This window comes from Oryctolagus cuniculus, chromosome 4, assembly GCF_964237555.1.
Source record: "Oryctolagus cuniculus chromosome 4, mOryCun1.1, whole genome shotgun sequence".
NCBI classification, from domain to species: Eukaryota; Metazoa; Chordata; class Mammalia; order Lagomorpha; family Leporidae; genus Oryctolagus; species Oryctolagus cuniculus.
In genome coordinates, this window is record NC_091435.1 from 143,353,496 (window position 1) to 143,380,175 (window position 26,680).

The 26,680-nt window shown below is 55.3% G+C and overlaps 1 protein-coding gene and 1 long non-coding RNA gene across 5 annotated transcripts in view; both read right to left on the minus strand.

Moving 5' to 3' along the window:
- The window catches only part of MRAS (muscle RAS oncogene homolog), a 48,022-nt gene extending 29,408 nt beyond the window's left edge, over positions 1 to 18,614 (minus strand). For 2 of the 4 annotated variants that reach the window (XM_051818635.2, XM_051818638.2), the window contains exon 1: positions 17,922 to 18,061. The gene's annotated coding sequence lies outside the window, so the exon portion shown is untranslated. Of the gene's footprint in view, positions 1 to 17,921; positions 18,062 to 18,330 lie in introns of those variants that run through there. The other 2 variants (XM_051818636.2, XM_051818637.2) reach the window with 2 other exon arrangements.
- A 335-nt stretch (positions 18,615 to 18,949) lies between these two features.
- Positions 18,950 to 26,361, minus strand: LOC138849503 (uncharacterized). Its single transcript, XR_011388391.1, has 2 exons — positions 26,086 to 26,361; positions 18,950 to 19,171 (listed from the first exon to the last, which is right to left on the minus strand). It is a non-coding gene; the product is annotated as an uncharacterized lncRNA (long non-coding RNA).
- Between the last annotated feature and the right edge of the window lie 319 nt (positions 26,362 to 26,680).

A 26,680-nucleotide genomic window follows, 5' to 3' on the forward strand; every position in this document is an offset into this window, starting at 1 on the left:
TGGAATCTTCACTTTTATCCCATGCACAAGGGAGGGACTGCATCTTGTTCCTCTCTGTCCCTCCAGCACCTGGCACAGTACTGGTACCGAGGAGACGCATGTGGAAGGCAGCAGAGGCTCAACACTGGGGTTTCTGAGCCGCAGACACAACCTGCAGCCACGGAGCTGGCCTGGGGGCTAGGACTGTCTCTCCCTGTCTAGAAGCAAAGGTAAGCCCAGGCAGGAAGAAGGGGTTACCAGGGTAGGGGAAGGAGCCACAGAGCACCCAATTCCCGAGGCTCCAGGCCATATCTTCTGCTGGGCAGGAGAAAAAGCCTGGCCAGACGCAGTCTTTACAAAGGAGAAAGGACAGTCAAGGTGCCAGAGGCACCTACCGCAGTCCCATCTAGGCCATAGCAGCCATTTGGGGATGGAACAGTGGGTGAAAGATATCTCTCTCTCTCTCTCTCTCACTCTATCTCTAATTTTCAAATAAATAAATCTTTAATAAAACAAAACCAAATGGGTTGGCTAGAGGACCGTACTTTGCAGGGCTGCTGTAAGCATGCAAGCAAACTATGAAATACGCCCAACCCGAGAAGGTACCCAAATATCTGCTCTCGTTCTCTCTCTGCTTTTCTCTGGAGCTCCACAATTCCTGCCCTCTCCTTCTGCCTCACGAGAACTCCCAAGGCCAACTCGGCTCCATCACAGCCGGATCAAACAGGCCGGTGTGGCCCGTCACCCACCACCGAGCACTGCTTCTGTGGGAAAGGCTCCGAGGCTCCAGGCAGCCCCTACACCCAGAAACCAGAGTTTGGAACAGCAGCCACTTGGCAGTGGAGGCGGCAGAGCTGGTTCCCACGGCAACCCTGCTCCCACAGCCCCGCCCAGTCCACAGGCCCAAACCATTGCTCATACTGGAAACTCCTTGCTAGGAGGCAATGCTGCTCCCTCAACGATTTTAATAACATGTGTGGGAAAACCCCAGGCATCTTTACACGGAGAGACCTGCTTTCTCGGCCGCTGGCTGTCTCCTGCTCCCTTTGCTTCCCCACAGTTAGCACCACGTGGCAAGGTCTGAGGTTGTTTCCTGGACGTCAGATTTGTCCCCCTAAGCAGATCATGAGCTCTGTGGGCTCAAGAGCCATACTTAGTCCCTGGCCTCTCACAGGGCCAGCTCGGGGTCCATGTACTGACTGCTGGACACTGGGTGCAGCCATCTGCAGCCTGGCCACTACGCGCCAGCAGCAGGGCTAGGTCTCGTGCTTCTGAAAGAGGCCAGGAGCCCCCTAGAACTGCATGGCTGGGAGGACTGAGCACCTGGGCTTAACCTTTCTACTCAGCAAGTTTCTGCTTTTGTTGTTAAAGATGCATTTATTTATTTGAAAGAGAGGGAGGGGAGAAAGAGAGAGAGGGAGAGAGAAAAGGAGCTTCCATCCACTGGCTTACTCCCCAAATGGTCGCAACAACCAGGGCTGGACTAGGCCAAAGCCAGGAGCCTGGAACTCCATCCGGGTCTCCCACATGGATGCAGGGGCCCCAGTACTTAAGCCATCATCCACTGCCGTCTGAGGCACATTAGCAGGGAGCTGGATCAGAAGCAGAGCAGCCAGGACTTGAACAAGTGCTCTGATAGAGGACACTGGCATTGTAGGTGGTGGCTTAACCCACTGTGCCACAACACTGGCACCAGCAAATTTCAAGCTGTGGTGGGTGGCTCTGGGACCCTTTGGGGACAGTCTTGTGAAAGGCCCAGGGGTTCTCAGTGAGGGCCGGCCTGGGGAGTTAGTAACAGCTTTGACTCTGCATCCAGATAGCCCGTGCTCCATTCATGGCTATAACACGGGCTCGCTGTGTGACCTGGGACAGACGCCTTAACTTCCCGGAGCCTCAGGGTCCCCATCCACAAAACACGAGTGCAGGGCCTCCGGGGAATGTGTGAAAAGCTGGAGGTGTCATCAGCAATGGCATGTTTTCCTGACATGGAACACGCTGGGGCCCTGCTCTCCCTGCCACCGGCCTGGCTCCAGTGACTGAGAACACTTCCCCGGCCCCTCCACAGCCTCAGCTCCGGGCACCCTCACCACGCAGGGCTGCAAAGACCTGGGATAGTAACACGATATGGATGCCTATGACAGCAGTGGGCCTATATGCACCCCAAAACGGCAGTGCCCAGTGGCTAAGACCCTCACCGAGTCTGCCTCCCTTCTACCAGGGTCCTGGATTCTAGGGCTTTGACAGAGTTGTTTCCCAAAAGACTAGCTCCCCAGACTGGCACTGTGGCACAGCAGGTAAAGCCCCGCCTGCAATACTGCATCCCATATGGGCATCCGTTTATGTCTTGGCTGCTCCACTTCTGATCCAGCTCCCAGCTGGGAGAAGCAGAAGATGGCCCAAATGTTTGGGCCCATACTGCCTTACTGCCTATGTGGGAGACTCAGATGAAGCTCCTGGTTCCTGGCCTCAGCTTGGTCCAGTGCTGGCCATCGAGGCCATGTGGGGCGTGAACCAGCAGATGGAAGATATTCTCTCTAACTCTTGAATTTCAAATTAATAAAGATTAAAAAAAAATAGCCTCTGAACAAGATGCCCTTCATTCTGTGCGAGCTGCACGTGAGAAAGAAATGGCTTTGGCCACTGGCACTATCAAGGGGTCTGTGGGCTCCCTGGCTTTGCCACACACCCTCACCGACCTAGCATCCCAGAGCCCTGGCCACAACAGCAGTCATGACCCTTACCAAGCGGCAGACTCTGCTCTGCACTGGCCAGACACCAACAGTTACACTGGGCACCTTCAGCACACACTTCATCCCGTGGCTGGTCTCCTGCTCTGACCACAGGACCCCAGACTCTGAGGCTGGGCCAGGGGCCAACCCAGAGCACCCCTCACCCCCCTCCCAAAGATGCTGCCAGCTTGCCTGACGGTTTGGCGTTCACTGGTTTTTGTCTACTTCTATCGTGATGTTTTAAAGTCTCCCTTCCCCCCATCAGCAGAACTCTAAGCATTCTGGGTAGGGAGGCGTGAGGAGGACACATGTGCTGTCGCTGGAGCTCTGGGGAGAGAGATGCACCCCCACTCCCATGGAGCGCCATCAGCTCTGGGAAGCTGATCTCGGGTGATGTCTGGGTGTGCCCAGCTCGGGGATGAGGCCACACTGGGGAGGGGCGACCCAACCCAAGCAGAGGAAATGGCTGCACATTCCAGGAGCTGCCCTTCCCTTCTGCACAATTCCCAGAAACGGGCAGCTTCCCCAGCACTGCTGACCTGTGAGCTGCGCAGAGGTGGCGTGCGACCCGCGAGGGGTCCGAGGCACTCGGCGTCCGTAAGGCCTCACCGCTCCCCGCCCCCCAAAGGATTCGCTGCAGCCCTTGCTTCCCGGCTTTGCTGGTCCACGCCCGGCACTTCCAGCAAAGCCCCCAGAGTACTCAGCGCACTCCACGATGAACACCTCACCCCACACGAGGCACGTGTGCTATTCATGCTGTCAAGGACCAGAAACACGGAGTGAGGCTGGCAAGCACATGGCCTGGGGCTGCCCCTCCCACACCCAGAGCCACAGCAGACATCACTAATCAATCCTGGGCCTCTTCCTGGCTGCACCTGGGGATCCTCTTCAACACAGTGGTCTTGGCAGCCAGAACGAGGTGCCTGGTCGAGAGAAAATGGGTTTGCCACCCCTGGTTGAGCCCACTGCCCTCTGGTTCCCTCCAGAGCTTCCTGATTCATGGCCGTCATTTTCCACGGGAAGAGTTCGGGTCTCAAGAGTAGCCTGGCTGGCTGTCTCCAGAGAACTCTGCCACTCAAGTCATTTGATAATCCACAAGGCCCTGTGTTTCTGCAGACCCAAGCTCCTCTTCCATATCACCCCCGGACTGCGGGCAGCAGGGCGGAAATGGTCAGGCAGGAGTCCCGAGGTCCAGGCAGAGACCAGGGGAGGGACACACGCCTTGGGCTTCCTCACCAACCCATCTTTTTATCACCACTGCCAATGCTTGGGCCCTTCCCCGTGGGAGGTGGGGGTCCTCTGGACAGGGCCCGGGCTTAGCCAGCCACCCAGCCAGCCCAGTACCATGAGTCCCGGAGCAGGTGTCAAACCACCTAGTGTACTAACGCCTACAGAACCGCATCAGGAAAACAGGAGCACTTAGCATGAGCACTGGGTCACAGGCTGTTGGAGGATTTTTACCAAATTAACTCTTTTACTTCTCACTATGACCATAGGAGGTAAGAACTTGGGTTATTCCATTTTACAGTTAAAGTAACTGAGACACAGAGAAGTAAAGCCACTTTTTCTAATGTCACTCAGCTAGAAAGTGGCAGAACCAGGATGTGAAACCGGAGTGTGGGTCCAGAGCTATGGCCAGCGGCCACACTGGCATCCTCTCGTTGCCGGCAGCGGTGGGCACATGTAAGTGGATTTGGGTCAGGGCACAGGCAGCAGGTTCAGGAGCGCTGGAAAGAGGTCAGCAGTGGGTCGGAGGGGAGGAGTCAAGAGCAGAGAGGCCGCCAAGGCCAGGTGACTGCCCCTGTGGGAGGCTCAGCTGGCCCAGTCCTGGCCTCAGGGGCATGCAAAGCAAATCCTGGTCACCAGGCCCTCATCCCTGCCACCCACATCCCCCCTTTTTTTTAAGTATATGCTTTCATTTTTATTCCACATTTAAGGAGACAGAGACTGAGGGAGAGACATCTTCCATCTGCTGGCTCACTTCCCAAAATCCAATTACTTGTGCTGTCACCTGCTGCCTTCCAGGATGTGCACCATCAGGAAGCCAGACAGGAATCCAGGTGGCTGGGACTGGAACCAGGCGCTCCGATATGGGCACCCAACCTCTGCACCACACACCGCCCCCACCTCGGAGCTGACTGGAACAGTCTGCCCAACAGGCCCGGGCTCTGGGACCTGAGGGTCGGGGAAGAAGCTGGCCTGCACCAGGCACTCTTGAGAACCTTGTTCCTACGTGGGACCTGTCCCTGCCCCGGCCCACCTCCTGTGGTACTCCATACCAGCTGCTCCCTGCCCAGCCCAGGGCTAGCCCCTCACCTGGAACCTCACCAAGGACTCAAACTATGGAATTGGCAGCCTGCAACCTTAGGCCAACCATTACCCCTCCGTACCTCAGTTTTCTTTTTTGTAAAAGTGGGGCCAGTGGCAGCGCTGGCCCCGCAGCCTCGGGGGTCCCACTCTACCCTCACCCCCGTCCCGTGGCCCATCAGTGACGTGGAGGCTGGGAGGGAATCCAGCGCAGGCCTGAGGGCAGGGCTGCCACGGTGCCCACACTTCCCTGAGTTGGAAGTGGCTTTCTTTGGAGATCTGCATTCTCCGTGCCTGGGGCCCTGTTAATATTTTCCTACCACCAGGGCAGCCTCCCCTGCAGCACAGCGGGGGTTCTCTGCAGCCTGGACAGGAACCTGCGTGCCACTAGGGAGGTCCGCCTGGTGCTTCCCCACCAAGGGAGCCAGCCAGCCTCTGAGCACTCTGGAGCTACTCACCTGGCTGCCCTGCCTCTCCCCGGGCTGATTCCACACAGCCCCTCCTCCTGTCCCTCTCAGGGCCCAGGCACAACCTTGTGCAACCTTGCACAAGCTGGACCCAGCCAGTGCCTCCCCCAACCTGCCCAGCAGCCTGAACATCCTTCTACCTCAAATCCAAGGCCAAGGCCTAGCAAACTGCCACCGTGGCTCCCGCACTGCAGGGCCTGCCCTCTGCCTGGGCCCCCCCGCCACTGCCCAGCATCACTGCTCATCTGCCAATCCCCAAAACACAGAGATCCTCCTGGAGAAGCTGCCTGTGGGTTCCCAGAGCCCTCCCCACTGAGGCCTCTTGCACTGAACCCTGCCACTTCAGCCCGTGGGATGCCAGCCAGGTGCCAGGTGGCAGGCTGAGTGCTTTGTGGCCATTATTTCATGGACAATGCACAGCCACCTTACCAAGAAGGCACTGTTTGGCCTCCAAGAACCAAGAAGGTCAAGGCTTTCTGGGGTTTGTCCAAGGTTGTACAGCCCCAACTGGAGTCTGACCACAAAGCTCTTAGCAGGTCGCCTGGCTCTTGTGGGGAATGTGTCTCCCTCCTTCTCCCCTCAAAGCCACAAGGTGGGCACTGTCAGCTCCCCTGCTAGAGTGGGGCAGGGGCTGAGGGTTAGGCCTTGTCATCCCTGGGCCCCCAAGAACCCCAGCCCAGCTTTCTGCATGGGGACACTGCAGGTGATTGCTGTATTTCTGAAATGTGGGTGACACCGGGAGCCACCAGGAGCCTGGCTCAGGTGCAGGGTAGGAGAGAGCTGGGGTGGACACTTGCTGGGGGCCATGCAGGACCCAGGAGAGAGGGGTGGTGGCCCTCAAATGGAGACACCGTGTGAGGAGTCCCACTGAACACTCCTGAGCACCAGCAGGAGAAGCAGTGGCGACAAAGGATCCTTTCCAGACACTCTCAAAGCTCCAAGAGCTCTGAACCCCATCAGCACTCAGGGCCTGGCTCCTGGGCCACTGCTGCCTTCAGGGCTGGAGTGCCCTGCCCCATCCCCAAAGCCCCCCATGGCCACAAGACGAATTCTCCCGTCTCTCTCCCAGGTGACTACGTCCCCGCTGCACAAGTTGTCCTGCAGGTTGTGGCCGCCCAGAGCTGCTCCCCATGGGACCTGTGGCCTTCTTCTGCCCCCTTTGGCAGGTGGCCCAGAAGACGGCAGGGTGGGGACAGAGGAAGCGGAGGCCACCACGTCAGCAGCCCCTGCCTGAGACAGCTGCTTCCTGCTAAGCCCTCCTGTGTGCCCTGGTTGACCCAGCATCTCAACCCTGCAGCAGCACAAAGAAGGGCTTGGGAAGACACAGACATTCCAAATCCACGTGTTGGCAGAGGCCGGATGGGTAAGGGATAGAAGGGAGCAGCGCTGTCCCTGGCAAGCAGAAGCTCCTGCGATCCTGCACCAGTGACCGGGGCGCCACCAGAACACCTGCAGTGGGGCTGCCAGTCAACACTTTGACAGAGCGGCCACAAATCTACTGGAACACACCCGCCTTTTAAACACTGGCCACCAGTTTAAATGTCTGACACACTGAGTAAGCCCAGAAAAATCACGCCAGCCCCAGGGTGCTGGCCACCGCCCCTGGCCCACGAAAGGTGGCCCCTCCAAGGTGGGCTGCTTTTTGCACTGCCTCGGTGTGGCCTGGCCGTGGCCACACACGGCTGTGAGATGAAAAGCAGCAGAAATGGAGCCAAGGAGAGCAGCAGCCAGGGCTCCTTGGCCTGCAGGGGCCACTGCTGCCCAGCACAGTTCCAGGAGGGGACCCCCAGCCCACCCCAAGGGTGGGACACAGCCCAGGGAGTCGGGAGCAAGAGGCCCTTCCAAGCGGGGCCATGGCTCTGATTTGTCTTCATTTATATTCCAAACGTTAAACGCCATGAACGAAGAATGGGAACACTCACGCTTGACCAGAAATGAGAAAGAAAGGCGATCCAGGCTCTCCCCTGGGGTGGGGTGAGGAGATCCAATCTCCATTTTTAAAGAGTAACCAGACTACGGAGAGTAGGCTGGGGGCCAAAGAACAGGGGAACTTCCTGAAAACGAGGCAGGCATGGCAACGAGCAGGCAGGAGGTGCGGCACCTTCCCGCGCCAAGCAGGCCCAGGATGCGCAGCGTGGGCTCTGGGCGGCTGTGAGCCTGGAAGCCAGGCGGGGAGCAGGTGCAAAGTCACTCAGGGACCCTCCTGAGCGTGAGTTGACTCCGCCAGGAAACCCTGAGGCCACGCTTTCCATCTCCAAGTGGCTCTAAAGGCTGCAGGGCGTTTCCACCCTCCTAACCAGCCTGGCCAGGTGGGATGGCCACAGCACGGGCAGAGGAGGGGGCAAAAGGCGGAGATGGCAGAGCTGGCATCTGCTCCCTTCCGAGGGACTGCAGGGGTCAGTACTGGCTGGGGCCTGGCTCCCAGCCCTCTGCTTTCACTTTTCAGAAAAAAAAAAAAAATCACCCATCAAAGCATTTGCCCTCTGCTAGCGGGATGAGGATACTTCAAGGAAAAATGGAATTTAAGTTTATTTCAGTATCCGAAAGCTTGGAAATCCATGCCTAGATCTTTCGTAATTTGCACAATACCGCTTTTGCAGACTTCTTCCATAACCTTGAGCAAATCAGAGACCTCTCCGTGTAAAACTCTCGGGGTTGGGAAGGAGGGCAGTGACCACCTGGAGGCAGAAGCAGGCCAGGCTGACCACGGCTCCACCTGCTCATCAGGCCCCGCCCCCCGCCCAGGTGAGAAGACCACAGCAGCAGTGTAGCTTTCTTCCGATTCAGTTACCCAAGGCCAAGTGCAGTTTTGAAACGATGAATATTTGTCTTGACTCCTGAGAGGGAGACCTGCATTCAGAAATGTCTTATTACAGGATATTATTACACTGTTTGATCTCACTATTAGTTATGATTGTGCCTGTGTATAAAACTAAGCTCCGTCGTAGGTCTGTCTGCATAAGAAAAAGCAGTACATACATACATATGGTACTATCCCCAATTTCAGGCAGCCACTGGGGGTCTTGGGATGCCTCCCCATGGATAAGGGGTGACTCCTGTATATTTTCTCAAAGCAGGATGCAACCGGTTTTAATCTCACTGTGTCTCTGGTGCGGAACACGTGCCCATGGAAGGTACTCTATAAGTATCTGCTGATCTACAGCATCTCCAGGCCTTGTGGCGACTCGGCAGAATGCTGCAACAGAAAGGGACAGAACTGAACACCTGCATTTGGACATCAGGAGAGAGGTCTGTGTGCGGGCCAGGATCTGGCTAGTAGCGACAGGAAGAAGAACCCCTCAGCTCCTGCCGGCTCTTACTGTGGGCTCATGTTAGATGAACTCTTGAGTGGCCCTTCTCAGTAAAAGGGTGGCCCACAGCCTGGTCCAGGATAGATGGCATCATTGCTCTGCAGCCCAAAGTCGTGGAAAGTTGGAGTTTTCAGATGGTCCGTGGGACAGTGTCCAGGAAAACTGGTCCATGGAAAAATGGCAGTGTGCTGGGTTTGGGGAGACAGCCAGGGAGAAGTTCTCCAAGGGCGTGCCCGGGCGAGAGGAGGATGCCTGTGCTCAGTGGTAGCCTCTGCCCTGCTCTGCGCTGCAGGCGCCCCTCCTCCCACAGCCCTTGCTTAGAGTCTGGCTTGGGGAATGAAGGCGTCGAGGACAAAGCAGACAGTTGACCCTGGAGGCCAGGCGCCAGCATGGCGCCTGAAATCTGGAAACGCCAGAGTGGGAGGGCTCTCATGAGTCCTCAGGAAAGTTTTCAAGAAAAATTAATGATGCCCTTAGAGACCTCTACAAAAGAAAACTCTTTGGGAAGAAGCAAGAGACGCTGGGGAGCGCACCTCCTTGCCTCCACATACGTGGGCTGAACCCGACTCCCGTATGCTGAAGGTGCAGGGGGCGGGGGGCAGGGCTGGGACATGCCCCCCACCCCTGCCACCCCATCATGGATATGGAAAAAGAGGCTCGTGGAGGAGGGGGCCTCCCTCCAGGCCACACAGGCGATCCTCCCACCCCCAACCCCCCACCCCCGGCTAAGTCTCAGCCCCTGCCTGGACACCAGGTGCTGCCACGATCCCCGTTTGGGGCAAGAGCTGCCCTGCCCTCTTCTTGCACGAACAGGGGCTCCTGCAGCCCTCTGCCCATCTCTCTTTTTGGCCCCTACCAACCCTAAATAGCAAAGTCCCTCTGAAGGGCTCTCTTAGAATGGTTATTCTGTTCCAGCGCCAAGTGGCCAGCTCTTGCTCCCCTTCCCATCTCTTCAGCCATCCCCAGTTGGAGTCCAGAAATAAAACAAAGGCTTTGTGTCTTTATTTTCATTTCCTCCCTAAAATCTCAAACATGCAGGAAACACCCACCCAGTCTCTGATAAGTGGACTGGGGCGCTGTCCACCGCAGGCGGGTGAGGCCAGGGGTCAGTGAGTGGGGACGGATGGGAAGGCGAGGCTGGCCGGCCTCTGTGGCCCGGGAGTGGCAGAGGGCACCTGGCTTCCTCAGTGGGTGTGTGGGGCATGAGGCCTTCCGGCTCTGCCGAGGAACCTCAACCCCAGGACCGTGGGTGCAAAGGCAGGGCTGGGACACACATCTCACACTAGGTTGACTGCACAGATGCCCCCAAGGCTCTGGGACAGCGGCTCCTCCCTGCTGCCCTCATCTCCGGTTACAATAAAGCAGGCATTGAAGGAAGAACAGGAGAGCGGCTATTTGGGACTGCTGGGTGGACTCTGAGAGGATGGTACTGACCGACAAAGATGCCTTTGCCACTGCCTCTTCCCTGGGGCACCAGTGTGTAGTGGAGGTGAAAGAGAAAGAGATGAAATGGTGGGTTACTTAAAAAGGGGCGATTTTCCAGATGGTCTGTGGGAATGCTGATGGATAAAGGGGGGGAGGCTGCACTTAAAATTAGTTTTTTTAAAGATTTTATTTATTTGAGAGATTTACAGAGAGACGGATAGACAGACAGAAAGGTCTTCCATCTACTGGTTCACTCCCTAAATGGCCACAATAGCCAGAGCTGGGCCCATCAGAAGCCAGAAGCCAGCAGCTTCCTCTGGGTCTCCCACGTAGGTGTAGGGGCCCAAGTACTTAGGCCATCTTCCCCTCCTTTCCCAAGTCATAGGCAGAGAGCTGGATGGGAAGTGGAGCAGCCAGGACTAGAACCAGTGCCCATATGAAACACTGGCACAGCAGACTGAGGCTTAGCCCACTGTGCCACAGCTCCAGTCCCTAGTTCTGCTTTTGAAAGGCATATAAAATGCTTTGAGGATGCAAGAACCTGTCTCTAAACCTCACAAAACATGGCCCCCCTGAGGAGGTGAGCAGGCCTGCTACACTCCACTATACTTCCAGCCAATCTCCACACAGCTACGCCAGGGACAGCCTAACAGAGTGGAGAGTAGGTTCTTTTTACACCGAAACTTCTCTTTCAAAAGTGGGTGTAGGGGCAGGTGTTGTGGCGCAGCACGCTGAAGCACTGCTTGTGATGCCCACGTCCCGTATCAGAGCGCCAGTTTTGAGTCCTGGCCACTCCACTTCCAACCCAGCTTCCTGCTCATGTACCTGGAAGACAGCAGATAATGGATGGTTTGAGTACCTGGGTTGCTGTCACCCTGCATGGGAGACCCGTATGAAGTTCCCAGCTCCTGGCTTCCTCCTGACCTAGCCCCCACTACTGCGGGTATTCGGGGAATGAAGCAGTGGATGGAAGACTGATTCTCTCTCACTCTCTTTCACTCTGCCTTTCAAATAAATAAATAAATCTTGGGCCTATAAACCTAATGCAGATGTCTATTTCTGTATAATTAAACAGGAATTGGTTTTTAAATACGCCCAACTGTCTTCACTGAGGTCTCTGGGCTCCGAGCCTTGGCCGACTCTTGCAGCATTTCCATCAGAGGGAGGGAAAGGACCCAGTGGGGTGATGCCTTGCTGGCAACTCAGGGCCAGAAGACATTGCCATTCATTCTCACCACTTAATCGGGAGGAACTGGGGACTGCTTCAGGTCCCACGTCCCAGCATGACACTAGTTCAGATCTCAGCCCCCAGCCATGACTCACCCAAAAGGGAGGTAAGGAAGGCCTTTCCAGAAGTTTCGGAATCTCTGCTGCACAGCTTTAAAAAGCAGTACTTTGCTCGCTGTTTGAACTCAAGCCCAAGCTCCACGCAGACAGGATCTCGCCAGGCTGCCGCTGGGGAGGCAGGCGGTGGGTGGAAAGGAGAGGCGGCCCCAGCAGGGCGAGGAACTGCCTCCCGCCACGGAGCCCGCAGCCTGCGCAGCTGCAGAGTGCAGAGCTGCTCTCCGCCTCGCTCCCGCCTGGCAGAGGAGGACGGGGCACCAGGCACCCAGGGCACGTTCTTCTGGGGAGAGCTGAGAGGACGAGCTGGAGCAGGTGAAGACAGGGACTAGGAAGCACTCCTCCGTCCTCTGCTCTCCTGACTTTAAGGTGGTTTTGTGCTTTTGAATACAAAATGCATCTTGTTAAAGATCATTTTAGATGAGCTGCTAACCAACTGCTGTCGTCTAGTTATAAAAAGAGAATCGTATTTTCTCTCTCTGCCTCTTTCCAATCGCCACACCTACCATTTAAACTACAGTTCTGGCGGCGCAGCTGTGACTGCAGACGCTCTGCAGCCTGGCCTCAGCCCACAATGGTCAGTGCAGGTGTCTGTGGGGTGGCTGAAAAAGGTCAAAGCCAGAAATGAGTCCTATCCTACTCCCCTGTAGTGGCCAGAGGCAGCAAAAGGAGCGTCTCTGAGCCGCCGACACTCTCCCTGAATCAGCTGGAGACAAGGAGCCGCACAGCCAGCACGTGGGCACTCAGCAGCAAGGCTCCCCAAACCCACCCTGAGGACGGGCCCCCATCAGCAAGGCCAAGTGGCAAGGACCATGTTTTCTAGCCCCACCCGCCCTTGGGCAGGATCGAGTGCAGACACAACGGTCACATCTGTTCCTCTGGGGTACTGGGCACACGTGCTTGCTATCCTTTATGAGCTTCTGTTTTTCTTTTTCAAAATGAAAAATAGCTATACAAACTACACGGATGACTTAGAGGTTCAGAGTTGACGAGAAGACCAAGGAGGGCCCTCCCTGCCTCTCCTTGCCAGGCGGGGCCAGGGCTGCACCTCCTCCATGGCCGCTGCGGCCTCACTGTGGCATCGTGCATGGGCCACTCCCTCCCTCCCCAGTACCACCCAGGCCGCCCCTGGGGTGTTTCCCAGAGCACCAGGAAAGAAGGTACCATGTCATTTTTGGTCACCTAGTTCTGACAATAGCACAGGGTGGCCAAAGGAGCTTTGGACAGACTTTGATCAGGGTCCTTCCTGGTGCTGCTTCTCTCAGGTTGCGAACGTGGGTGATCTATTGAGCTTCCCTGAGGCTCAGTTTCTACACCTATAAAAGGCTAACAGCATCTAACAAAACTGTTGTGAGGCTCAGACATGGCAAATACAAAGAATGTGTCAGGGGCAGCCCACAAGTCTTTGCTGGAGGAAAGATGGATAGGCAGATGGGTGGATGGATGGGCAGGTGGCTGGGTGGGTGGATGGATGGGTGGGTGGCTGGGTGACTGGATGGATGGATAGGTGGGTGGGTGGACAGACGGATGGATGGATGGGTGGGTAGAAAATAGAATGGCCATAGGGAAAGGCTGCCTTTAAATCATGCCACTGAGGAGCAAACTGCCCATGCTGGAGAGAAACAAGGCCAGCAAGGGTTCATGCGTGGCAAGTCCAGTGGGATAGGCTGAAGGGAAAAAGGAAAGAACTTTGTAAGGATGAGAGGATCCCCAAAGGGGCTGGTCTCCCTTGAAGGGCAGCAAGTGCCCAGTCTCTGGAAGGGGCCAGTCGAAGCCAAAGACCCTCCCCTAACAGCTGTCATAGACACAGGGGCTCCCCTGAAGAGCTTCCCAGCCTTCCCTCAAGGGCTCATTTTCCCATTTTGGCCCCCTCTGTATTCTACGTACTATTACTAGCTCAATCTTTATCATAAAATCATTAAGAAAAAATACTTCCTAACTTACATTCTTTAGCCTAATATAATGCCTACTTTAAAAGACGAAGCTTGGGCCCAGCGCTGTGGCGCAGAGGGTAAAGCCGCCATCTGTAGTGCCGGCATCCCATATGGGCATCGGTTTGAGTCCTGGCTGCTCTACATCCAATCCAGCTCTCTGCTATGGCCTGGTAGGGCAGTGGAGGATGGCCCAAGTCTTTGGGCCCCGGCATGCACGTGGGAGACCCAGAAGAGGCACCTGGCTCCTGGCTTCGGATCAGCTCAGCTCTGGCCATTGTGGTCATTTGGGGAGTAAACCAGCAGATGGAAAACCTCTCTCTCTCTCTGGCTCTGCCTCTCTGTGTAACTCTGTCTTTCAAATAAATAAAATAAATCTTAAAAAGTATATTATTAAAAAAAAGACCAGGCTTGATATGATACCTGTACTTTTTATAATCCATATAAATCAGTATTAAAATGTAAAGAGCTGCTGCCCCTCCCTCAGCAGCCTGAGAAACGTGCTCTCCTGCATCTGACCACACACACTCGCGAGGCCCCTCTGGGCCCCACACTGCTACCTGAGCCACCTAACCACCCAGTGCTCTTCACTCTCCCGGCCCTTCCCGGCTTCCCAGGCTCACTTGATCTGTATATTTCATCTGATCCCCATGACAACCCCGAGGGCTGGCAGAGAAGTCATAGACGGAACCTGGGCCCAGGCAGCACTGGATCCAACCAAGCCCTATAGGGAGTCACGGAGAGCCAGAACCGGAGCTCAGAGCTCCAGATGCCCTGTCCCACCCTCTCTGTCCCACCACTGCACCCGGCATGGCCAAATCCATTCTTGGTGCTCTCCGAACTCTCACCAGCGATATAAGCCAAATGTAAACATGCTGCTTCTCCGTCGAGGTAGCCTGATGCCTGTCCCTCCAGACAGAGTAGGCTCTGAGACCCAGAAATGTCGCCTCAGCAACCTGTGATGACCCACGTTGCCACCTGCCATCAGCAGGCCCCAGAATGCAGAGGACAAGGACAGGGACACTTCTAAGGAGCTAAGGAATGCATACATGCCTGCTTCATGGCTGGCTTCCTAAGAAAGCTGCCTGGGGTCATGCTGACCAGCTGACCTGAGGGGAGACCCCAGGGGCTCAGCGGTGGCAGCCAGACCAAGAAGGGACCAACCCTTATCACACACTGCTACTCAGAGACAAGATGGGGCACCACAGGAAGCCTGCAGGTACTTATGAGTACAGTATGGCCTTCACCTTGACCTCAACAACGCTCATTGCACTGCTGGAAGCAAGATGTGCTGCTGCACAGCCCTCTTCTTCTGAACCCACAGGACAGGGGTGGGCAGCTGGCGCAGTGCCCAGACTCGACTCGGGATGCCCACATCCCACGTCAGAACGACTGGGTTTGAGACTTGGCTGGGCTCCTGATTGGAGCTTCCTGTGAGTACACACCCTAGGAGGTAGCAGATGATGGCTCAAGTACATGGAAGACCTGGACTGGGTTTCCAGCTCCTGGCTTCAGCCTGGCCTGACTCCAGCTGTTGAGGGCATTTGGAGAGTAAACCATCAGATGGGAGTGTCTCTCTCTCTCTCTCTCTCTCTCTCTCTCTCTCTCTCTCTCTCTATATATATATATATATATATATATATAAAATGAAACTTAAAGAAACAGAGGCCCACAGACTTCAACTCAGGCTGAGCAATGGCAACTGTGCCACCCCATCTGACATCTGATCCCTGTCTCTTCCCTCTCCGGCTGCCCTGACTGGGATGACGGGGCCACAGAATGGGTCCTCGATAAACAGTAGTGGAGCAATGTGGCTTCAGAGCAAGGGCACTCCTTCTGGATCCAGGGCTCCTTTTTAGAGATCCATGAATCCCCTGAATTATGAGCCCAACTTTGGGCATCAAGCAATTTTTTCTGGGTTTCTCATTGGTGTATTAAAGAGGCTCTGATGACTCAAGCGGGTAAAGCTGTTTCACCGAACCCCAAACTCTCCGCCTCCCAGGTTGCGGCCCCAGGCAAGAACAGGCAGGAGTGAGCACAGACCTCACAGCAGCTGAGAGCACCCTTGGGAGATCTGGGCTCTGCCTCACCTCCTGTCATTTGGGCTTTGTAACTTGCAGCCATAAGCATCCCCACTGAGTTGGTGCCACAGGGCCCAGGGGCATTACCCAAGAACCCGATCTCAAGGCTCCAATTCTTGGCTCAGCCCCGAGACAACATTCACCTCCCAGGGAGCTTGCCCAGCGCCTTCCCTCTTCCCATCCCTAGATAAAGGTGACCGTCCCTTATTGCCAGCACCTGGCACATCCTCCAGACACTGGGGAACATTCCAGCTGTGCACGAGAGCGTGCTGCCTTTGGTTCACAGGGCAATGTTTGCACAGACTACACAGTGCTCATGAGCAGATACGTTTTCAATCACTGGCAGGGGGCACATGTTTGGGGGCACGTTATTGGCAGATCACACCAGATGTAAAACACACAACAGAGCCCACATTTCCCTGAGCCCCAAGAGGCTGGTCACCGTGTGATTCTGACTCAGTTTATCTGTCTGGCAGTCCTTCCGGGTTCCAGATGATCACCGGAACTCAAGAACCCACCCCACGAGCAACTGACTTGTCACTTTGCAAGCAGCTCAGATAGTGTGAAAAAATACTAGCACTGGAGCTAGTAATACTGCAACCTTGGTTTTTATCTGTCACAAGATGTTTAACACAAGTTAAGAACACAAGAAATGGAAAATATCAACCACTGGGTACAAGAGCAAAGCTGGGAACCCTTGAAGACCAAGTGGACTTGGATTTCCCCTCCTCCTTAAGAAAATGTCAAGGTCACATCAACACAGCACTGCCCCCTCCACACGCACACCCCCCCCAAAGAGACTATCAGACCATATAAACCCCAGAGCATCAAAGCCCCAGGACCCCAGCCCTGGCAGAAAGAGAGAAACCACAGGGTAAGCCACAGGCAGAGCTGGGGGATCGGCTGCGGAGCGAGCAGTGTGAACCGAGACCTAAGGCTGCAGCCCGTGGCTGCAGCCTTCTCGGCCCCCGTCAGCAGGGCAAGCGATTTACAGGAAATTAGGAGGTTTACAAACTGTTAGCAGCTCAAGTTTCCTCCCGGGGAAACGCTAAGAACGGTCTCCGGGAAAGGGCTTTGTTCACGGCTAAGCCCCTGACACGTGTCAGTTATTAATACCCACAGCTCACTACCACACACTCCCACCAGCCCGGGAACGGCTGCACGGGTACCACACTCCAAGAGCATAATTCACACGGCCCCAGACCCTCGCGCCAGGAGCCAGGACACACTGGTGGTCAAAGGCTCGCCCCTCAGATAGGCACTTGGGCCAGGGAGGACCCTCTGCAGCCTCAGGTCCCCCACGGGGACAACGGCACAGGTGCTGGGTCCCTGTCTGTAAACCCTGGGGGGTACGTGATTAGAGGCCGGCTAGGGGACTTCTAAGCCACACCCCCTCTTACTCCGCCCCCAGGGAAACCCTGGAGGCGACCATTTCAGCCTTGTCTGTTAGCCTCTGCAGGCAGGTCTGGGCCACAGTGGAGAACCACACTGGACCCCAAGGAGGTTCCCCGCTAGCGGGGTGGGGGGAATCCCAGAACTCTGCCGTCAGGGACCCGGCGGTGAAGGGCTTGGTCCACTTTCCAGTCTGCACTCTGCCCCAGCCCAACACCAGTCACTCTCCAGACTCTAACGGGGTGTCCGGCGCCCATTCCGGCCCCGCCTCCCCGCCCCTGGGAAGTCTTCCCTGACCTCCTCGCACGGGAGCGGGGGTCCCTCAGCGCGCCCACCGTTCCCGGACTAACCTGATCCCACCAGGGACCACGCCGGGGAGTCATTCCCTCTGCGCCCGGGCCGAGCCTGCGGGGCAGGAGCTGGCGCTGTGCCTGACACACACGGTGGGCGCCCAGGGCCCAGTCAGGTCAAGGTAGGAGCCCAGGCCCCAGTGGTGAGCAGAGCCCCCGGGCGCAGGGAAGGCTTGTTTATGAAGCAAGCTGCTTTTGATTATTCGTACGAATCTGACAACTCCCCGGGCGGATCTCTGTCCTCATTAACGCCATTTTAAAGGAGGAGGGGGCGGGGAGGAGCCCCCCACCCCAGTCCCGCCGCCCATCTCCGCGCCGCGTCAGCCAAGGAACCCACGGTGACCACCAGGAAAGGGTCCCCGGAGCGGTGAGCAGGCCCTCCCCTAGGGTCTCGGTCGCGGCAGATTTCCCGGCCGCACACCGTTATGCCGGAGCCCTCCGCGGGGGCAAAAGGCCACGCAGCGCTAGTCCCAGGGCGCCCCCGGCGCGTGGAGAGCGCAGCAGAGTCCGGGGGCGGCCACACCTCCCGCCCCGGAACAAAGCGCCGACCGGGCGGGGGACAGCGCGGCCGGCGCCGGGCCCTCCGCGGCTGCCGGGGGGGCACTCACCGCGCGCTGCAGCCCGGGCTCGGCTCCGGCCCTCAGGCCGCCTCCTCCACGCGCGCGCCGAGGCGGCGGCAGCAGCAGCGCCCGCCCGCCCGCCGGGCCCCGCGGCAGCCGGACTGACGGCTCCCCGCCAGCCGGCCCGCCGGCCGCTCTGCCCGTCCCCGCCCCGGCGCCGTCTTAAAGAGACCGCGCAGCCGCGCGTGCCCAGGGCGCGCATTCCTTATATTGCAACAGCGCCTGCTAAAAATAGAGCGCTGCGGCGGGCGCGGCGGGGAGCCCGGCTCCAGAGCCTCGGCCCGGCCGCCCCCGCGTGTGCCGGGTTCCCGGGACGCGAGCCCAGCCAAGCCCAGCCCACCCGCGCCGCGTCCCTAAGGCCAGACAGGGCGCGAGGGCCGGGGCCGGCCCCTCGCACCTAAGGGGGTCGGCGCCGTGGCATCGGGAGCTGGCTTTGAGGTGGACGCCGAGCCTCTGGAGGGACCTCCGCGCTCCCCCACCTTTCAGTCTCCGCCGTGGCGCCGCCAATTTGGGAGCCCGGAGGCGGCGTCCCGGTCCTGCGCGATGCCCGCCGCCCTCGGCGAATCCCGAGCCGCCCTCCTTCCAGGATCCTGCCTCCCGTCGCGGCGTCTCCTAGAGCCTCGCGCTGCGAGCCTCCCTCCCGGGCTTCAGCCTCCGCGGGGCGGCTGCGACTGGACTGGCGACACTGTTTCCTGGTTCACTTCTCCCATTCCTCTCCAAGAGCGTGACGTTCCCGTTTCAAAAGTTGAGAGATAATTCACACGCCGTAAAACTCCACCTTCTACCGTGTACAGCTCACGGGGTCATTTAGTATGTTGGCGACACAGTGTCCAGGACATTTTCATCGCCAATCGCCAAAACTGCCCATGAGCAACCACGCCTCATTCTCCCGTCCCCCAGACCCTTTCTGTCTCCTCGGAGTTTCTGTCATGGACATCTATCATGGAACCAAACAGCAGGTGCAGGAGGCTTCCAGGGTGTTGTAACAGGTAGCACTGCCTTGTTCCTTTTCATGACTGAATAATATTCCATCAAAAGTGTGCATGTATTCCCAACGTCTTCTTTATCCAGTCGTTGGCTGATGGATTTTTGGTTTCTGCTTCGGGGCTGTTATGAATAAGCCGCTGTGGACATGCTTATACAAGCCTTTGCAAGAAGATACGCTTTCACTTTTCATTTGGTACACAGTAATTCCCCTTTATCCTCAGAGGGTACATCCCGGGATGCCCAGTGGGTACCTGAAATTGCAGACATAATACCAACCATGTGATAAATGCCTAATATGAGAGAACTCTGCATGTGTTTCAAAATTGTTCTGCACCAATATAAACTTACCTTTTAATTCCATTTTTCAGTGAGTGTTTTGAGGTGCCCTCCTATGGAATGCTTTTCCTACATATACAAACCTATGATAAAGTTTAATTTATAAGGTAGATACAGTAAGATAGTAACACTAATTGCTAATAACATAATAGAAAAATTGTACTGTACTAATTTTCCAGCCTCATTGGTCTTGTGCTTTGGGGCCACTGTGAAGTAAATTAAGTGTAATCAGGACACAATGGTTACCACAATGGTTGATGGGATGCCCGAGGCAGCTACTAAGTGACTAATGGAGGATAGCACACACAGCATGGATACGCTGGACAAAGGGCTGGCTCACATCACAAGCTGGATGGGGTGAGACATCAAGAGATTTCATCCACTTCTCAGAATTGTAACACTTGTGAGATTGTTTATTCCTGGAATTTTGCATGGAATATTTTCAGGCCAAGGTTGACCATGGGTAATCAAACCCATAGAAGGTGAAACTGTGTGTAAGGGGGCTGGGGGAGGCTACTGCCTAGTTGGGAGTGGAATTGCAGAGTTGTATTTAGGACTGCAATAAGTTTATTGAAAATGGAATTAAAAGAGGAAAATAAAAACAATTTTTGAAAAAGATTTGCTTTATCTTATCTTATTTACTTGAAAGGCAGAGGCCCAGGTGGGGCTAGGCTGAAGCCGGAATCCTGGAACTCCCTCTGGGTCTCCCATGTGGGCAATAGGGGTCCAAGGATTGCTCATCTGCTGCTTTCCCGGGTGCATTAGCAGGAAGCTGGATCGAAATGGGGCAGTGGGGACTCGAACCAGTGCTCATATGGCATGTCGGCTCACAGGCTATACCACAATACCAGCTCCCCAAAATATAAATTTTATTTCACCATATAAGTTCCATCATGTTTAAGACATTTTTGTAAGTAATGATACCAATCATTTAGACCATTCCTAAAGAAATGAGGAGTCTGGGAGTTTAACCATGTCAACTCAATCCCTTTTACATTACTAACCAAAAAAAAAAAAAATGGAAGGCCTGTGCCACAGGTGGAGACTTAACCTGCTAAGCCACAGTGCCAGCCCCATAGCCATTGCTTTGTCTTCAGGTTCATACTGGTAATTTCACCTCCTGTTATAATTCTTTTTAAGATTTACTTATTTATTTGAAAGGCAGAGTTACAGAGGAGGAGAGGCAGGGAGAGAGAGAGGTCTTCCACCTGCTGGTTCACTCCCCAAATGGCTGTAATGGCCAGAGCTGACCCCATTTGAAGCCAGGAGCCAGGAGCTTTCTCTGGGTCCCCGATGCAGTTGCAGGGGCCCAAGGACTTGGGCCATTTTCCGCTGCTTTCACAGGCTATAGCGGAGAGCTGGATCGAAAGAAGGGCAGCCAGGATTCGAACCGGCGTCTATATGGGATGCTGGCACTGTAGGCAGAGGCTTTACCCACGATGCCGCAGTGCCGACTCCTGTTCTACTTCTTTAAAGAGATGCTTCAGGGTCTGCTCCCACTTGTTTAAAATTTCCATTGAAAGCTCTGCTCCTGTCTTCAGCTGGTCTGGGTGCAACCTGGAGAGCAGATGTCCTTGATCTTAGTTTTTCAGTCAGAATTGTGAACCTGGCCAGCTGAGCTGTCGGTGGTGGGAGGCAGCATTTCTGATGTTAACTGTCCATGCTCTTCAGTTAAGGCACAGGCAAGGTTAACTTCTTCCTGGCAAACTGGCGTGGATGATCTGCCCCTGCAGGTTTCACCTCCAGCATCATTTTGTCACTTCTTATGTGGGCTGGGCATTTGACCTAGAGGTTAAGATGCCCACATCCCACATCAGAGCACCTGGGCTCTCGCTCTGGCTTTGCTCCCAGTTCAGCTTCTGTGGGCGCTGGGAAGCAGCAGGTGATGGCTCCTGATGGGTCACTGCCGCCCACACGGGAGACCTGGACTGAGCTCCCAGCTCTGCCACTGGGCTTGGCCCAGCTTCCGTCAGTGTGGCTGTTTGCAGAGTGAACCAACCAGCAGATGGGAGATCTGTTGGTCCATCTCTTTTTCTGTCTTTCTGCCTTTGAAATAAAAACTGATTTATTGGGGGTCCCCACAAACTTTGCATAAAGCATGAGTGATTTCACCATTCTCCTCCGCAAGCTTCATCATAAATGTACTGTTTGTCCTTGCTTCAAGTTTATCAGAATTCACGTTCCTCTGACAGGGGTTCTCGTCAAACCTACGTCTTATCCTGTTTAACGCATCGAATCAGAGCCTGTTCAAACATGTTGTAACAAGTTAGTCTGAGATGCAAATATCCCCAGCAGCATTTTGACTCCTAGGTCAAATGCCTGCCCTACAAGTATGTTTTGGTCCAAAACAATTTGAAATCCATGCATGAACTTTTCGTTATATGAATTTCCCATGAACTTTAAGCTTAGCTTTTTGAGGAACTGCCAAGCTGGCTTCCAAAGCAGCTGCACCTTTTCACACCCCCGCCGACCTGTCTGAGGCTTCCAAGGTCTCCGGGTCCTCGCCAACACTTGTTATTGTGTCTTTTTGATGGCAGTCACCCTAAAATCACTGTGCTGTTGTCCCTGTCACTTCTGAGCGGACCTCACTGACGCGCAACCAGCTTTTCATATGCAGGGAGCCCACTCCCTTCCAGTCTAAGTGCTGCTCCCGCCACCCCAGTCCCAGGGGACCTCCCCGCCTGCCATGCGGAAGCTCTCCCTCTGCTACAGGCCACTCTTCACAACACTAGTGAGAGCCGCAGTGCCCCCTGCACTCCTGCTGCCCCCAAAGCTCCATGGACTCCAAGAGGCCCCAGGGTGGGAGAGAGATCGATCCCATCAGAGTGCCTCACTTTGGCTCCTGAGAGCAAGAGCCAGGACTAGGAAGGGCATGAGGAACGGAAATTGGGTCTGGGCTGGGTCTTGCCCTCAGCCTGCCTTTCCCTCTCCCTTTCATTTCCCACAGGTCTTGAGGCAGGTGGCCGGGGGTCTGTGCATCCTGGTTGTCTGTCTGTCAGCCCTCATAGGCCCCCTTTGTCAAAAATACCCTTCCCCCCACTCCTGACAAACACCACGGCTGACTGTTGCCCTCAGCTTAAGCGGAGACAAACCTTACTGATCCATCTTCTTAGGCAGTGGCCATACCTAGGCACCTGGAATCCTCTCCAGGTGAGATTAAACCCTGCAGCTTGGGACTGGACTTCCTCCTCTGCTCTTTGACCCTGAAATAAAGTGGGGGCTCAGGTGCTGGCATCCGGGAGCTTCAGCGAACAGGATCACTGGGCAGAGAAGGGAGGCCTGGGTCTGCTACTTCACGCACATGGTGGTCACTGAGAGCTGAGCACTGGGATAGAGACCAGGCTCCCAGGAAACTGAGTGCAGCAGGCAGTACGCAGCGTGGGAGAGTGAGGAGGGGGTGGAGCTTGGAGGAAGGGGGCTGAACCCAAGGTGGGGCAGGGGAAGGGCGGGAAGAGCTGAGGATGGGGCCAGGCCTGCAACAGCAATTGGCTAGGCTGAGAAGGGAGAGAGAAACTCCTGTGCTGAGGCACGACTGAGCTGAAGGCTTCAAACATTTCCAGCAGACTGGCATGATTGCCCAGGTGTGTTTGATGTATGATAGCAGGCCAGGCTTCTGGCCAAGATTTCAGGCAGGGCTCAGGGCCAAATTCCACGCCCTGAGGTCTAAGGGCAGCCACAGCACCAGGAGCCAATTCCTGCAACAGGGCAAAGGTTTCCACTGCTAGGCTGACTCCGTGTTAGAACCTCCCAAGTTAGCATAAAGCAAGCATGCTTGTACTGCAGTGTTCTGAGCTTGCCTCCGCCCCAGGCTGGCTGAGTGCAGAGAGGGCTCGGAGCAGACCCAAGCTGGTACCTTGTGGTTTTGTGAGCAAAGCTGGGGGCCGGAAGTCAACCAGGTCACTGTGGGCCAGGCGTCTTTGCAGGTCTCCCAGCCTCAGTGTGGTCCATGGAGGTAAAAGGTCCTGAACGCTCACAGTGTGCCAGACACTGTGCACCTGCTGGGTGGAAGGTCTCACCAGCCATGCTTCAGACATAAGGACTCTGAGAGCCCAGTTCCACACACCCACACTACACTACGGGGCCTGGCTACACAGGACAGCTGGACAAGGTGACTAGGGGACTAGCGCTCATTCTCGGCCTGTGGCTGGAATCACATCTTTTGGTGACCCTGAAGCACTCTATCTCCATGTCAGTTGACATTCCTTCTGCGCCAAGGGCAAGGTGCCCATGATACAGTACCCACAAATGATGAGTCTAATCTAATCTCCATTTTCATGGCTTCATCCATCCTGGTCCCATCACTTTTCTTTAGGCCTCCCTGCTAACCCCTCTGCACCTGCCACCTCCTCCAGCCCCATTAGGAGCTGAACCTCCTAAGGATGTTTGCAGGCCATGCCTCACGTAGGCTCCCTCCTGCTCCCTGGGCCCAGAGGAACAGCTTCTAATCTATCTCCTTCTCACTCACGCAAAACAAGAAGTTGTCAGTACTCAGCTAAAAGCTTTGTTTCTGATCAATTGCTTTTCTCCTCCTTGGCTGTTCTTCCACTGAAAGTCCAGTGGCTTTTAAACATTTTAAGCTGCGACCCACTGGAAAAAATAAGCTTTACGTTGCAAATCAGAACACACACACACACACACAAGTTTTATGAAACAATACTTATCTTTACTATCTGTAACATACTTTGATCTATTCTGTTGTATTAAAAAGTGCTGGGAGCCAGCGTTGTGGCACAGCAGTTACATTAACTGTAGGGTTCCATGTCGGAGTACTAGATTGTGTCCCAGCTGCTATGCTTTCTGTCCAGCTCCCTGCCAATGCACCTGGGAAAGCAGCAGAAGATGGCCCAAGTACTTTGGCCCCTGCCACCCATGTGGGAGACCCAGATGGAGTTCAGGGCTCCTGCTTTTGACCTGGTCCAGCCCTGGTCTTTGTAGCCATTTGGGGAATAAACCTCCGTATGGAGGATCTCTCTGTCTCTTCCTATCACTTTCCCTTTCAAATAGATAAATCTTAAAAATAAAAAATAAGTGCTACTTGGGTGGACATTCAGCATAGTGGTGAAGATACCACTTGGGCCACCAACATCCCATACTGGAGTGCCTGGGTGCGAGTCCAGCCTCCACTTCTGGTTCCAGCTTTCTGCTAATGCACACCCTGGAGGCAGCAGCTGATGGCTCCGATCGCTGAGTCTCTGCCACCCACATGAGAGATCAGTGTGAGTTCCTGGCTCCTGGCTAGGGCCCAACCCCGGATGTTATAGCCATTTAGAAAGTGACCCAGTAGATGGGAGATGTCTCTGTGTCTTCTTTCAAATAAAATTTTAAGGAGCCGGCGCTGTGGTACAGCGGGTTAATGCCCAGGCCTGAAGCAGCAGCATCCCATAAGGGTGCCAGTTTGAGACCTGGCTGCTCCACTTCCCATCCAGCTCTCTACTGTGGCCTGGGAAAGCAGCAGAAGATGGCAAAAGGCCTTGGGCTCCTGCACCCACGTGGGAGACCCCGAGGAAGCTCCTGGCTCCTGGCTTTGGATTGGCGCAGCTCCAGCCATTGCGGCTAATTGAGGAGTGAACCAGGGGATGGAAGACTCCTCTCTCTCTCTCTCTCTCTCTCTCTGCATCTCCTTTCTCTGTGTAGCTCTGACTTTCAAATAAATAAATCTTTAAAAAAATAAAATTTTAAAATAAATTAAGAATTTAAAATTGCCAGCAAGACCAACTAAATTGATTTCACACCCTAGAGATGGGTTGTGACCTACACTTTGGAAAGCATTGAACCATATTTCAACCCAGAGTCTCAGAGTAGTGACCCTAGAAATTTGTCACAAGGAGAAAATCAATTCTAAGGGTTTTGAAAGGCATTTTAGAAGAAAAGTTTGAAAAGATTCTTGAGTTTCAAAAGCGAGAGGATTTTCCCTCTTGGGTGGGATTTGGCAGGCTGCGTCAGGCTCATGCTACTAGTTTTATTTATTTTTTTATCTTTAGGATTTATTTATTTATTTGAGAGGCAGAGTTACAGAGAGAGGGAGAGATAGAGAGAAAGGTCTTCCTTCTGCTGGTTCACTCCCCCACATGGCCAGAGCTGGGCTAATCTGAAGCCAGGAACCAGGATCTTCTTCCGGGTCTCCCACATGGGCGTAGGGGCTCAAGCACTTGGCCCAACCTCCCCTGCTTTCCCAGGCCATAGCAGGAAGCTGGATCAAAAGTTGAGCAGCCAGGACTCAAATGGGCACCCACATGGGATGCCGGTGCTGCAAGCAGAGGCTTACCCTATTACCCCACAGCCCTGGTCCCTGATGCTTTTGTTAAAAAAAAAAAAAAATCCTACTATAAAAAAGAGGGGAAAAAATGAGGGGCCAGCGTTGTGGCATAGTAGGGTAGGCAGGCAGGCAGGTCCTGGCTTCAGCCTTGCCTAGTTGTGGCTATGGTGGGTTTTGGGGGAGTGAACCAGTGAAGGGAGATCTCTCTCTCTCTCTCTCTCTCTCTCTCTCTCTGCCTCTGAGCCTTTCTAATAATAGTAATAATAAAAAGCTTATTTTGGTGCAAACGTAGTTGAAATCATGCACAGTTTTTCCATAGTTCCCATGTTCTAGGAACTTTTTGAAGAGCCTCGTGGTGTGTCCATGCAACAAAACTGCATCGCTGTGCTTTCCTGTGGGGGACTGGCGAGGGACAGCAGCGGGAGCAGGAGGTTGAGCCTGGGTTCTCTAAAAAGTGGGGCCTGAGCGGAGCATGCGCACTAACCCTCGTCAGAGACGGTGACAGTCTCAGAACAGCACAGGTGAGAGAAAAGGCAGGAAGATGGGGGAACAAAGAAAAGGCGGGACGCTGACCTGGGGGCGCCCAGCTCCGGGAGCAAATCCGCGCTGTCTGCCTGGCTGTCCCGCGGCCCGGCCGGAGCCTCGGCCCTCAGGAGCAATCGCCGAGGAAAGCCGGGGAAGAGCAGTCTGTCTCCTTCCTGCCTTCTGCTTCCCAGGGGTCACGGTTCTCTCCAGGAGGCCCCCACTGCACGTGTAGCCGGCAGCTTCTTGGGCAGCCGCTGAAGGGTTTTTACCCGCCGTAGGAGGGTCTCAGGCCTGGGCAGCCAAGGCTGTAGTTCCGGCTTGGCCGCGGGCCCGCTGGGGCTGGGCCCCCTGGGACCCAAGGCTCAGGCAGCTGGTGTGGGAGAGGAGGCTTAGGGGGCGGCCGCTGGGCTCTCAAGCGGGTGACTGGCGGGGGGCTTGGGGACAGGGCTGACGGAAGCTGGGGCGGCCGGAATGGCCGTGCACCCCTGCCGCCACCATTCTGCCCCGGGTCACAGCATGATCAGGGCAGACTTCCCGTCTGCCATGTCCATTCCCCTGAAGTCACAGGTTCAGCCTGCGTGTGGGCTCAAGTCCCAGCCCTTAGGCCTCCTCGGCCAGACCATGTCCTTGTCGGGGGCCCAGT